Source organism: Balearica regulorum, chromosome 3, assembly GCF_011004875.1.
Source record: "Balearica regulorum gibbericeps isolate bBalReg1 chromosome 3, bBalReg1.pri, whole genome shotgun sequence".
In the NCBI taxonomy this organism is placed as follows: domain Eukaryota; kingdom Metazoa; phylum Chordata; class Aves; order Gruiformes; family Gruidae; genus Balearica; species Balearica regulorum.
The window spans coordinates 50,715,041-50,730,030 of NC_046186.1; the positions used below are offsets into that span (position 1 = coordinate 50,715,041).

Genomic DNA, 14,990 nt, shown 5'->3' on the forward strand with positions numbered 1-14,990 from the left:
TGCTAAGGATAGATTATGGCACACTAGCCAAACATTGAAAAAAACCCACTAAACCCTACTTTGCTACATGAAGGAAATGAGTTGACCTAATCTGACTGGATTTCAAGAAAACATTTGTTAGTACTTGAAAAAAAATTAACTAAGGAAGACAGCAATTACTAAATTAACTCCTAATATGAATAAAAGCTTGCAAGTAGTTTTGAAGGGGAAATTTCAGGCCAGAGGAAAGTTGCTAGTGGACTTCCTTAAAGAATGATGCCAGAGAGATCTTACTAATTATTTTCACTGACTACCCTAATCTAGGAATTAAGTGTATGATCAGCCGGTGACACAAAGCTGGGGCACTGTTTGCACAAAGGGGGGCTGGAATATTGTATAACAGAGGGCACAAAAGACATTTTACACGATGGGCTTGACTCAGGATCCTGAAACTTGGCATACACCAAACCTAGCAAAAGTTCTCCAGTATGGTATTTTCATGATAAAGATAAACCACAGTAGTCAAGTTTCTTAGTTGTCCCACAGAAGTAAAATATATCAAATAAAATTGCTTTATAAAAGTGCCACAATACAAATTTCATACAGCAAGTTCCAAGGGAAGACAAGGAGAAGAAAGAAAAATAGATTTTTGCTTGTTTAATTAGAGACAGTCATAATGTTACTTAATTTCCAGAAATGCAATCACTGAAATCCTCCAGATTCTTCTATTAAAAAAAAAATTAAAATCTTATTTTTACATGTTATTCAAGAGTGCCACACAACTCTTGTATATCCCCGTCTGCCTTCAATCTTACAGGCATAACCTGTAAACTGGAGATTAACCTACAAATCAATAGAAACAATATAATGTGACACCCAGTCCATCTCCTCTGTTGATCCTGGAAAAATATTTCAGAATTTGGTCTCTTGCTCCCAGAGCTGTCAAGTGAAGCCAGTGCAGGACACCGAGTCAGAAGTACTGTATAACTTTCTGAAGGTTTACCTGAAATAACGTACTGTGATGTGTCTGTGCAAATGTAGTATGAGAGACAACTCTTCCATGAGCCAAGCTAGCTCACCTGTAAAGCCCTGTGCTGTATCATGTGCATGTGCCAGCTCACGTCTATAGTCATGCAAAGCGAAGATATTCCTGAACAAATCTGGACACGTCAGAAAATCCACGGGAAGCCTGTGGCGTGGATGAAACTGATGACACCCTTCTTTCTTAGAAAAGCCCTTTGACACCCTTGTCATGCAATACTGGTATAATAGTGCAAAGTTCAAGGTCATAAACTAGGAATGAATAACAAGAACTTTTGCTATCAGCACCCATAAAAAAAGAGTAAGTTGGGTGCTTCGGTCAGTCCTGAAGGCCTGTGAGATGTTCATAGCAGGTAGCTCTGAATATAAGAGTTAAAAATAAGAAAATATTAGTTGCTGTGTACCTAGCAGGGATAGGAAGGTATTAATGCTACCACGAGAGGCTCTGATGACATCTTATCTGGAGTACTGTGTCTACTTCTAACCGTGTATGTTAAAAGAGATTTACTGAAAGTGTTTCCACTTCTAGGTATGAAGGAGGGTTAGAAGAATGGGGGAGGAGGGGGTAGGCATCCTCTTCTACGACAGGTATGGGACAGCTGTTTTGGCTGAACTGGTGCTGAGCAGGTTTTGGCAGTAACCTATGAAAGCTCAAGGGGTGACAGATGGGAAGGGACTTTATACCAGGAGAGATAAATGCTCTTTAAACTGAAGTCAAAGACCCCACAGAACATCACAGGGTCAGCTAGTGCTGAATACACATTATCTGAAATCTTTAACGATTCAAAGGAACAGAAAATGAGGAGCAACCTCATGACAAGGGTAGCTTCAAGATGGAGTCTGGTATCTCTGCAAGTGAGTTGAAGAGCGCAACATGGCTGCCTGCGATAGGTGGGATCGGGCCATTGGGCTGGGGAGGTCTTCTCCAGTCTTGCCTACGTCAAGGTCAGAGCCGACTATGAAAGCTTTGATTTTCAAAATGCATATCAAATTTACACGTTTGTCACCAGCCAGTTTATCACCACCTGCTGTCTTGCATTCAGTAGTGTTACACAAGAGTGTAAATTAATGTGGAGTGCAATCCTCCTGATTATTACAGTTGGAGAACAAATGGGTCTGTGCATATGGAAGTATCTAATTAGTCACGTCGTGGTTGCATATATGTGGAAATACCCTGTTTGACTCTGAAATCATACTGACTGCTTCAGCTTATACAACGACGTGTATAAGCGACTCTTGCATAAGGAGAATTAGGCCTTCTGTTTTAATAATACTGCACCATTCTGAGCCCTTAATCTTGCATCACAGTAAAACATTGCAGTAGGAACACATAATTGTCTATTTTTCCAATTTTCCATTTTGTAAAATGCGAGTTCCTGACCTCTGCTAAATGTGTGCAGTGGCCTACCTTGACACAATATTAGATTAATCTTAACCAAAACAAGTCCCAGTGTAGCTGCAACAGTAAGAAGAATATGACTTTACCTACTCATGAATTTCAGTTTTCAGTCTTCTTTTTTCAGAAGAGCTCTATCATCTTAGTATGTCATGTGTGTAGTTACACAAGTTCTGTTTGTTTTAGGCAGAGATGGCTTGGCCTTATTAGCTCCTTCTATCTCTTCCAGTTTTGGTGGGGTCCCTAGGGCCTCCTTAGCAATATTGCAAAAGGAAATCACCCTCAACCTCATAAAGCCCTAAAAAAGCTGAGGGCAAGATTGAACGGATCTCTGCTCTCGCAGGCAGCGTCCTCCCCTCGCGCAGTGCTGCCACGGGTGTCAATGCAGCTCTGCAAAGAGAAAGAGAACCGCAGCCCACGGGTTTTGCTCGCTCTCCACGCCTGAAAGAACACCCTCACCCAGAGCACCTTTTCTGTATTTGCTCAATGATTAAGGGAGCTTATTGCTGGGATTTCCAGGGCAGAGTGTCGTCACTGCGGCGCTTCTGTAAGTTACAGGTAGTGGGCAATGAAGCAGAAATGCAGTTTGGAGGACCGGGCATGGTAAAGGCTGGTGAGACCCTTGCCTTTCTGCTCAATTTCTAGCGGACCTGCTCTTTTCTGAATTATGACTACTTCATTTAGATGAGTTTCAGCAAGGGACAGATAAAAAATTGTTTGTGTGGTTTTAAAAATACCTGGATCTTTTCTCCAGAATAATTTATTTTGCTTATATATAGCAATTCAGATTCCTCCTAATTACTAATTAATTTTAGGGTTAATTTTACCTCCTTCACCCTCTCCCAACACACAGACATGTATATACTTATGTACATGCACATACGCATACCCCATCAAAATTATTTCAGCGTAAGTATAAATACCATGAACCAAAAGTTTGTCATTCCTACTACAGTGAAAGCTGACTGCCACCTATGGGTAAGAGTTCACGTTAACATATTTAGATAAAATTTTAATATTATTCTTTGTAATTAATTCGATTTGTAATTATCTAGCAGGACAGAGTTTTGATTCATTTGCTATATAATTTGCCAACAACAATCACTGCTCAACCTCTGAAAGCTGGGTATTAAAACCAACTCCCTTACGAACGAGCATCAGCTTTACCACAAGTAAAAAAATGGGGTACGACGTTTTTATTTTTCTTATTCTGAATAAGGAATACATAGAAGTACTCTAATTCCCCATGAAAAGCAGAAAAAAGACTCAATGCTACACAGTTCGGTACATCATATTAGACAATGCTGTATTTAATGATTACTATAATTTTTAAGTTTAGCCATCTCAAGGTTTTAATATTTTGCTCACTGCTTTCTTTTACTAAATACATACAAATACCTTAGCCATGCAGTCTCATGAAAATGTGTATATAATCAGTATGTCATAGTAATTTTCTATTCAAAATTTTTCCTTTTTCAGAGTAAAATGAAAGCTAAGTGGGGGAAGGGAGGCAGTAGAAAAATGTATGGCTTGATTATGTAAGCCTTGATTTTTCTGATAACCAGTCTATGTAGCATTTACTTAGAAAAGTCAAAAGGAAGTACGGACTGAAAAGCCAAACTTGTTGTATCAAAAATATTTTTTCCAATTCAGCTTTCAGGTACTTTAAAGCAAAAAGGCTGACAATTCTGTATATCTGACTATTGAAGAGAAAAACGCCAGATTACAGCTGCTATACTGTAGGAAGCTGCATTAAAATGGACATCACTATCCATTTCTCAGAAATACCATAAGTAAAAATAGCTGGAAGTCTAGCAAATTAATGCATATATTTCAGTTAGGAAAAAAATAATTTTGCTCCAGTAAACAGAAGCTAATTGTAGCCATTATATTTCTCCCTTTTGGGGCAGAGGCATAGTATTTCTGAAGGAAGAGAGACAGAAAGGAACTTACAGAAGAGAAAAATATATTAAAAGAGATAGCAACTAATACCAACTAAGAATGAGCCTGATTGATAGTCATTTTTTTTAAATCCCCCTTTTAAAGTAATCTTAGTTCTGGGCCTTCTCATTCATATTCTACTTTATTAAATTTGATAATTGGCCTATCTAAAAAAAATGAAATAAATATTACACTAGTGATTACCTTGTGCATTTTTACTAAGTTTTATTACTAAACATGTTATAAACTTATGAAATACTGTAAAAGCAGTCAGTAAATGTCAATTATCAGACGTTATCACATCAACATTTCATGCTTGCTGTCCGACAGCATCGGTACCCTTTATAATCTACGTAATTCAGACGTTTATGGTAAAATCTTTGTGCTTCTCAGACAAAAGCAGCTTGTAGCTAAAGTAACCCTGCTCCACAACAATATATTTGTGATGCATTTTCCTTCCTACTTCTGAACTGACATATTTTAGACACTGCAAAAATAGCATTCTCCAATTTACTTCCTTGCGTCCACTTTGGCTATCGAATCAAGCTGTCAATTGTCCAGTAACATTTCCCTGTATTTTCAAACCTCAGTTTAAACTTAACCCACTTTTAGTCTCCTTGGATGGGAACTTCATATCAGACAGAAATGACTCCTTATCATGTTTGATGAACCCAGCTTAAAACAAAACACAGAACTGCATGAACATCTGTGACAAATGACTTTTGTCTCAGCCATTCTGCTCTTTCTTATTTAATCTCACACTGGAGTACAATTTAGTAGGTATATACTGTTTTACAGTGCAGACCTCCTCCCACCAACCTACTGCTTGCAAAAGGAATAAAAAAAAAAATTATTTTCCATGTGTCATACCAAAACCTGAACAGAATATAGCTGAACCTTTTGAAATAATTACTAGTAGCAGAAGGGAAGCAAATAAGTAAGTTAGCACCCCAAATTTACAAGAGCCACAAAAAGGTTGGAAAATGTAAAAAATGCAATAGAGGTTTGTTAAATTAATAGATCTATTAATAGAATATGAAACAAAACCCTCCTTTCCTGGTGACACGTCACCGAGTTACTACTTGTATACTTCTACAAATATAAACCGAGAGCAAATTTTTTCTTTATATAGTCAGTATTATGAATTTTGAGATGTTCCTATTTCAGTATCTTTAAAACCGAGGCCTTGTTACAGGACAGGCTACTTGGAAAGATCTCCATGATAGTGGAAAACCCAGACAGGCTTCTCATTTTTTTTCCACCAACGATCTCTATGTTTGATAGAAGAAAAAAACCCCAGAAAGCAGGCAGTGCACCTAAAATTGTTAATTTTATGCCTTTACAAAAAGGCAAGGAATATTCCACTTCCCAAGTAAAGAAATACAGAACGTTGTAACATCATAGCTTTAAAAAACGATTCTTTCTGTTCGATACAAATGTATCATCAATTTCACTTGAACGCTGCTTATACTGTATAACACAGATTTTACTTTAAATAATAGTACTTAATGCCTATATGGATTTTTTGTTATCTAATAGCTTTGCTAGATTGGTCATAGATTTTTACTATGCTACGTATTTTTTCAGCACTTTTAGTTATATGCCTGCATTTTCCAACAGACATTCAGAATATCACTGTATTCTGGTCTATTCCACTGTATTTGACACTGGAGAAGTGCATTCGGATACTCATAATATAATATGCTCACAGACGCAACCAAACAAAAAACCAGATTACCTTGTGATACAGTGGAACGAAAGAGACTTTCTTCTAATGGGGAAAAACCTGTTTGTTCATAGCAATTTTATTTATAGTTGAGAAAGGGAGCAAAGCACCTGGAACTGACTCATTGTAAATTCCAGAAATGCAAGGAGCTTCACAAAAAGTCTGTGGTTACCTTTGTTTTTTAAGTAACCATGCCAAGCTGACAGCTATTAACAGTAGCAAGGACTTGCATAACGAGGACTTGAAGGAAGGCTTAGTACTATCCATGCTGGAGTGATTTAAAGAGAATGAAGGCACGTATTTCTTTATGATGCATTATGTAACAATACAGAGGGCAATCCGAGCATTCAAAAAAATATGGGACCCACATATGATCTTATGCTTGTTATTTATCACACAAATATTTTACAGTGCTTATAGCTTAAGGCTTATGAAACACCTAACTTAGGAATGTTATCCAGTACGAGTGAGTTCAAAATGTTTTAGATGACGTATTTTATGTTTTGTACATCTTTAGGAAAATATAATAGGTCCTATAATTCATTTTCTTCAAACTTTTGCAACACATGCAATCTCAGATAAAATAAAATTGTCAAAATCAGTGATAGCTGGACCTTCTGGTTCACATTAGTGTGAAGAGAAAACTGCTGTTGAGCTGGCACATTGATAGATTACGAATTCTGCTGAAGAATAGCTAAAAATGGTGATTCAATCTTGTCGCTACTATATAAGAAGAATAACAGAAGTGGAGATGCTACTCACGATATCATGTCTTTTATCAAAACCCTAAAGGGTTCTGGTGCATCGAACACATTCTCTTCCTGTGAGCTTCTGGCTTTAAAAAATACCAGTGTAAGTAAATGAAACTAAAATGGCCTATTTAAAAAAATAGGCTGAGCCCTAAATTTATTTAAAAATGAAAATAAAGATCAGATTGCAAAAAGACTATCTTTTAAGGGTTTTTTTGTCATTTTTTTTTCTTTCTTTTTACAATGAGCTGCTGGTCTTGTAATGATGAAATGGAGAGCTAGGAGGATTATGAAACAGAAGTAACATGAAGGGTAAATCTGACTGAAAGAGAGGGAGAATATTATTCGTTATTAAAACTTAGGCAGGTTAGCTCCTTAACTAACTTTAACCAGTACAGCTCCCCCGAAATCAGTAAGGTGATACAGATTCACCCAAGAGGTATCTGGCAAGTAAGATAATGCGGACCATCATCTTCTATTAGGACACATAAACATATATGGAGAGTCATCTTTTCTAAATAGCTCCTTAATCATTAAATACTCAAAAGAGAACTTTTAAAAGACGCACCTTAAGTACTTCAGCTATTCTACCCCTGGTCCTCCACTGATCTGAACCTTGCCTGGTCATTTACGCTGAAGTGAAGTCAGGTTTAAGCACTGACTTCAGTCCCTCAGTGCTTCATACTTCCCTGTGCTGCTGCAAATCACCACGGAAGGCTCAAGATGGAGGGAATGGGGCCTTCGCTCGTGCCTTTCTCCCACGGACATCACCAAATGCTCCTGGTGCTTACTTCCGATTCATCCAAGGATTCCTGCAACAACAGAAGGGGAAACAAGGCTTCACGGTCCTCATCCTTCACGGACAGCGATAACAGGTAAGGAGAAGGAAGAAACAGAAACGGGGGGGGGGGGAAAGGATTTCTTATTACAGGCTCCCCTCTGCCAAAGGGAAAGAAACCTTGACACAAACTTCATCATATCATAAAGCCATAAATAGGCATGCTACTCAGATTTCCAAACTCCTCAGTGGTTTTGTTTCAGGGAAGGATAAATTATTCTTTTGATTTTTAGTTTTACTTTTACCGGGGCCTCTACAGTAAGTATTTGGAGCTTCTCCTACAATAATTAATATTTCATGTCATATAGGATTTATTTTATCTTAAAAAAAAAAAAAATCTCCCCAGCAAAACCATGACGTAAGTTTTGTTCTCAATTTGGGGATGAATGGGGAAGAAAAGCAGTAAGGCAGAAAGTTCATCACCTTGCTGTAAACCGTAGGCAGAGCCAGAAACCGAGATTAAATCCAAGAAATGTCTCAACCCTGTTCTGTGTTTTGCCTACAGTTCTTACACACACACTTGCCTTTTCAGTATGCACACCGACATCTTTACGATATTCAGGCAATGTATTAACACATTGGGGATAAGGGAAAGAAACAAGTCAAATATTTGGAGGGTGTGAAGCAGTAAATAGTAACTAAGTAGAAATGTTTTAGGCAACGGTGTTACGGCCTGACAGCAAAGTAGATTTATAGTTCTCCTTTAAAGCCTGTAAGCTTGGTAACAAGTGAAATGAGTTAAATTTTCTCAGTTTGGAATGTAATTGATTTTTGTTTGTTCCACAATGCTATGCAGCTCTTAGATATACAAGCTCTTAAAGATGAAAGTCTGCTTTTAGGACAGGCCCTGTAGTGAAAGGCTGCGGCACAACAGGGAGAGACCCAGGTAATTCTGGCAGGGCAGCTTCTTGCGATGCACGACCCAGCAGGTATCCAACCCGCCTTACGTAAGGATTTCATTTTCCTTAGACTACATCTCGCCACCGCATGAGGCAAAGGAGAAGAGGCTATTACATCTCCCCATGCAGCGGCAGTCCCCTGTGTCAGACCCAATATCCGCATCCTCGTATTTTTTATTATTATTTTTTTTTCTCTCCAGACAGCACATCTACACAGTGGCGTTTACCTATTTGCTCGAGCCGTGGCTGCCATGCAACCTAGCTGGCCGGCCGGCTGCAGAGCCTACGTTCAGCGGAGCGTTGCCGAAGAGGAAAGCTCCGTCCCTCTTCGGCGCCGGGCGAGAGGCGCGCTGCGGGCCGGTTCCTGGCGAGCAGCTCTCCCTCGGCGGCGGCGGCGGCGGCGGCGGCGGCGGCAGCGGCGGGGCGGCTCCGCTCTGCGGCCAGCGGCGGGCAGCGTCCATTGCAGCTCGGCGGGGAGCATCCCCGCGCGGTGCAAACATCCACGGGCTCCGGCAGCGTACGGGGGTACCCAGCGCCTCTCCGCCTCCTTCCCCCCACTCCTCTAATACCGCTGCCAGGTGCCTTTATTTCTCATCCCGTCCTCTTCCCACAAATCCACCGTCTGTGGCCCCTAAGCCCCAGCAGCCTGGCTAGACCCCAGGTCACCACCGACACATCTCTCGCTCTTTTTAAGCTCCCTCCGAGGAAGCAGCGCGGCGGAGCCGCTCTCCGCCCGACGCTCTCCCTGCATTTCACCGCCCCAAGGACGCCACCGCCGGAGCCCTTAAAAACAAAGGCGAAAACCGCCACTTTCCACACTTCCTTCCCTCCCCGCGCTCCGGCACCGCCGCGTAACGCGGCTGGCTACATGAGCTCACCTAGCAGGGATAAAAACCAAGGGGGGGGGGGGTGAAGGAAAGAAAACCCACCCGGCCCCACGGCCGATCCCCGTCCCTGGACGGCGGAGTGGAGGGGCGCAGCTCAGCCCAGCGCACCTGACAGCCCGCCGCGCCGCGCCGCGCTGTATTTCCCTCCCTTAGCGACAGGGGAGGCGCGCGGCGGCGGCGGCCTCGCCATTGGTGGAGGGGAGCGGCGCGGCGTTGCCATAGGCTGGCGCCGCCGCCAATGGAGCGCGCTGTATCCGGGAGGCAGGGGGCTGTGGAGCTATTTAAATCCAGCTCGGTGATGTCAGCGGGGGCGGCGGTTAGCGGGGGCGGCGGTTGGCGGGGGCGGCGCGGGGGGAGAGGGGCGGTTGGCGGTGAGGCGAGCGCGGCGGTCGCGGCTGTCGGGCCGGGTTAGTCATGGGGCGGCCGCTGCCTCCGCGGGGAGGTGAGCGGGAGTGGCCTGACGCACCTGCGCGTCCTGCCGAAACATCCCCGCCTTACGGGATTCAGCGGCTTTCCCTGCTCACCCAGAGCGCTGCGTTTGTCCTAGTGGAGATTCTGGAATATGTGGGTTAATTTGGGGTGTTGGCATGGCGCACGCTGAGACTGAGCGTAGTCAGGTGAGCTCGCTAGTTGTGCGAGTTTCGTGCTAAGCCGGCTTAAAGAGAAGGTAAAAGGGCTACCATCCACATTAAAAATACTAATGTTCAGGGGCGGGAGTTACCTCACAGTACCTTTCTACGATGCTCTGATTTGCGTCCAGTGCCTCCCCATGGCCTCAGTGATACTGCAAAAGTAATCAAGTGTGTTAACTTTGATCTCTCGAACCGTGCCTTTGGGAAGGCGTGCCTTACCCATTGCTGTTCTGGGGTTGCCTGGTTTTGATCCTGAAGGACTGTCACAGGCAGGAAATGCTCAAGTGATGATGCTGGATTAAAGGTGCACATTGAGGCCATGAAGCATACCAATGGTAGGGTACAGACATCTGGCTGAGTTTCCTCTTGCATTTCTGATTCCTGTTAATGGCAGGTCCTGTTGTGGGAGTCACAAACTTTTAGATGCTAAAACCTGATAGATGCTTCTAGCTATGTGTTCTATTTTCTATTGTCTTCCCAGCACAGCAATCACAGATGGAGTTGAAATGGTGTTATGAGATAAGCAAAAACAAGATCCAAATGCACTGGTCTATGTGGTGGGTTTGACCCTGGCTGGGGGCCAGGTGCCCACCAGAGCTGCTCTATCACTCCCCTCCTTAACTAGACAGGGGAGAAAAAGTATAATGAAAGTCTTGTGGGTTGAGACAAGGACAGGAAGAGATCACTCACTAATTATCATCACAAGCAAAACAGACTGAACTGAGAGAGGGAATTCATCTAATTTATTACTAAGCAAAACAGAGTAGAGGAATGAGAAATAAAATCAAATCTTAAACCACCTCCCCCTCACCCCTCCCATCTTCCCGGGCTCAACTTCACCCCTGGCTTCAATCTCTTCCCCCACAAGTGGCACAGGGGGATGGCGAATGGAGGTTATGGTCAGTTCATCACATGGTGTTTCTGCCACTTCTTCATCCTCAGGGGGAAGACTCCTCTCATTGTTCCCCTGCTCCAGCATGGGGTCCCTCTCGTGGGAGACAGTCCTTCACAAACTTCTCCAGCATGAGTCCTTCCCACAGGCTACAGTCCTTCACAAACTGATCTAGCATGGGTCTCTCCCATGGGGTGCAGACCTTCAGGAACCGACTGCTCCAGCGTGGGTCCCCCACGGGGTCACAAGTCCTGCCAGCAAACCTGCTCTGGCGTGGGCTTCTCTCTCCACAGGTCCTGCCAGGAGCTTGCTCCAGCATGGGCTTCCCATGGGGTCACAGCCTCCTTCAGGTGCCTCCACCTGCTACAGTGTGGGGTCCTCCACGGGCTGCAGGTGGAATCTCTACACCCCCTCATCCTTCCTCCATGGGCTGCAGGGAGAATCTCTGCTCCGGCACCTGGAGCACCTCTTCCTCCCCCTCCTTCTGCATTGACCTTGGTGTCTGCAGAGTTTCTTACATCTTCTCACTCCTCTCTCCGGCTGCAAAAACTCTAACTGTTTTTTTTTCTTCTTAAATATGTTATCACAGTGGCGCTGATTGGCTCGGCCTTGGCCAGCGGCAGGTCCATCTTGGAGCCGGCTAGCATTGGCTCTAACAGACACAGGGGAAGCTTCTAGCAGCTTCTCTCAGAAGCCACCCCTGTAGCCCCCCCCGCTACCAAAACCTTGCAACACAAACCCAATACATCTGTCTTGGCAGAAAATGTCTTGTAATTTGTTCTGCTCTTAAATATACTGGAGACCTGTTCTGGAGCTCATCTTGTTTAACCTAATAAACGCTGAAAGTGGGATTAGTTTGACTGGTATGTAATCATCCTGCCTGCAGCTAGATGCCCGATACCCTGATGGCTGCACAGCTCTTTCTATTTTGTGGTACCCAGACTTACCTATGACATGACCAAAATGCAAGCATCTCCCATAATACAGTGGCATGTCACTCCTTATACGATGGGAGCACAAATAAACATTGGGTAATAGTCTGTAAACTTCTCTCAGTTTGTAGGTGGATGGGTGCTGTGATCGTAGATTTTGGCCTGTAACTACAGGCATGTCTGGATATGTGGCTGCAGAAGTATATATGGTGTGGAAGTGATTCCATAAGAGCAATCCTGTGGTGCAGTGAGCTGAACGTACAGGGCATCATTGAGCTGAACATTGTTGGTGCAAGTGAAATTTGTCGGGAGGAAACTGGGACTGGAAGCCAGGAGGAAGGAGGTTGCTGACAACCAGGGGACTGAAGGTCTCAACAACCTCCCAAACAGGACAGCGGGAGCAAACAGCCTATGCTAGTCATGGTGGAGCTTCATAAATTCACAGTCACAATTAGTATGAGAGAGCAGGTTTGACCTAGGGTTTAGCAATTAAAGCTGGAGTGGGGAAGTGGTATCTCCAAGGAAGGATGTTAAGTGTGAAGGAGCTGTCATTGAAACGATGTTTCTTCGCTGTAGCAGGATAAGGCAGCAGAGGTAGGAGACTGCATGGGAAGGCTGACCATGGAGGTGGCTTCTATGAGAGGAAGGAAAGGCTTGTCATAAATTGGGGTCCTCAAGGTGAATTTGATTTTCATTTAAGGACTTTCACCAAGAGTCAGATGGAAGGATGAGAGCACCCTTTTCAGGAACTGACTCCATGTGCCTTTGCAGTCCCATTGGCGTTTCCTTGCTCTTCCCACCCTATTTGGAAAGCTGCTTGGAAGAAAGATGAACTCGCTACACTCAGGGTGTTAAACAACTGTATTTGTATTGTATTTGTCCATTAATCCTACACTCCAGGTTTTCTGTCAGTTGCCTGCAAGGCTCAAGAAATAATGATATTTTGTTGTTTTGATTTAATTTTCTCCCCATGGTCCCTGGCTGCATGACCTTGGGTGGCTTGGGGAAGAGTCACCTTTCTCTGATATGTCAGATCAGCATTAGCAAAAGATGAGAAGCTGGGAAGAGGTGTTTGTGGTGGTCCTGCTCCTGACTCATGCATCTTGCTCACATGCTTGGAACTAATCTTACGAGCAGATTTCAATTGAGAAGAAATTTTTCTCTACCATGAGGACATTTTGAGGGAAAAAGGGAAGGGGGGGGCATTCACCCCCCTTTGCAAGATAGAACGTGGTTCATTGTGTAAAATGAACTTGGGTATTGTGGGGGCAGGAACTGCTGGCATGCACAGAGAACTCAGCCTGGAGTAGTATAAACCATAAGTTCGTTGGGTGAGGGAATGGTTTTTAATATATGTGAATGGAAGAGACAAAGATGAATGGATCTTTCTGGACTTCACATCTATGGCATAGATGTAGGGGACAGAAAGGAATGCGAAAGTCTGGTCCATCCTGTGATTTCATTGCCATAAAGCAGGATCCAATCTCCCCATCTCTTTCCTGGTAAATATCCAAATTATGCAAAGATCAGGGATGGAACTTTATAACCTTCCCCAGGCATCTCTTCCAGTGCTCCACTTTCCTTAGCTTAGGACAGTTTTCTATTACCTCCAATTAGAAACTCCTCAGGTGCAGTTTAACCCCATTACTTCTTGCCCTATCCATGTACAGAACAGGTTGTTCCCTTCCTTTTTACCATAGAATTTTTGTATTTTGAAGACTGTCGACATGTGTACCTTCAGTCTTTTCTTTTTTAGGCTAACCAAACTCTTAATCTGTTCAATTTTTGATCATCAATAATTTTTTCTTGTTCTCTTCATGTGACCCTGGGAGACTGCAATCCCTGAACCCTCCTCACTTTCAGTCCTGTATTTCTCTTTAAGAAAGGTCTGGAGAAAGAAGGCAAGTAGTGATGTCAACATTTCCTTTTTTTGCTCCTAAACAACCATGGTGAATGAACAAAATTAATGGCAGGTCAAATTTGCAGCCCTTAGGAAAGGAGCACACACTGCAGGGGAAGATGGATGGATGGTGCTGAAGTGGTGACATCAGCTCAAGAGAGGGACATAGGGACAGCTGGCTGATAACCTGATGTGCACAACTCCATTGAAAAATAAAACCCAAAACCCAATAAACCCCAAATTTTCAGATGCTTAAGGAAAGGAAATGCTGAATGATGAACAATAAAATGTCACTGTAAATGACACCCACTGGAAATTGCTGTGTGTTGCAGCACCTGAGCTCCAGAGTTTCACAAAGTGTATGAAGATTGCTGCTAAGGCTGAGTAAACTGAGGCACGGAGAAACTAGGAAGCATGTAACTGAAGTTCAGACAAGGCAGAACTGGAAATCCTTTCCCAGTCTCGACACTGCTTCTTCCTGGCCAGTTTTTAGAAATCATTCCTGCTTCAGGTTAGTGATACGTGATACCATATTTTTTTCCTGTTAAGAACATATTTTGCAGAAGGGTCTATAATCTGTGTAGGATTCAGCTGAATCCAGGCTGCAAGTTGGGGTCAGTTGCAGTCCTCTGTTTCAAAATATCATTGATAAAAATCTATTTAAAATGTTCTGGTCAGGACTAGTGACGCTTTTCAATTTTTAAATGTGTTTTGTGTGGAAAATACCTCTGTTAAATAATTAGCAAGTGCTCTAAGAATTACTGCATATTTTATGTTTCATCTGCCTGGAAGAAATGGACAGTTCTGTTACTACAGATTAACCACAATTTATTTTGTGATACTCTGACTGCTGGAAGAGAAACTTCACAGTTTATTTCTTTTTCATCCGATTATTGAAGGAATGGGGCTGGACACAAGAAGGGTTTAACCACAACTTTTCTTCTACTCCCAGTCCCAGCAGATATTTGCGTTTACAAAGACAAAATCTGCACAAGCTGAAAATGTGAAAACCAGAGAATGAGTGGTTTAACAGTACAAAAGGATTGCAGTGCTGGATCTTATTTTCTTGGCCAGCATTAGCTATGATGGTTTGTTTATTTTACCTTTGACATAGCCTTATTCCACATTTCAGTGTAAATTTTTCTCAGGCGGCAAAAAAATTCATTGCTACAGCTGCT

General features: G+C 42.9%; 1 long non-coding RNA gene across 1 annotated transcript; it reads right to left on the bottom strand.

Annotated features, from left to right (window-relative positions):
• Positions 1–621: 621 nt before the first annotated feature.
• On the bottom strand, positions 622–9,575 carry LOC142600972 (uncharacterized). The gene is made up of 2 exons (XR_012834489.1): positions 8,797–9,575; positions 622–7,644 (listed from the first exon to the last, which is right to left on the bottom strand). It is a non-coding gene; the product is annotated as an uncharacterized LOC142600972 (long non-coding RNA).
• Between the last annotated feature and the right edge of the window lie 5,415 nt (positions 9,576–14,990).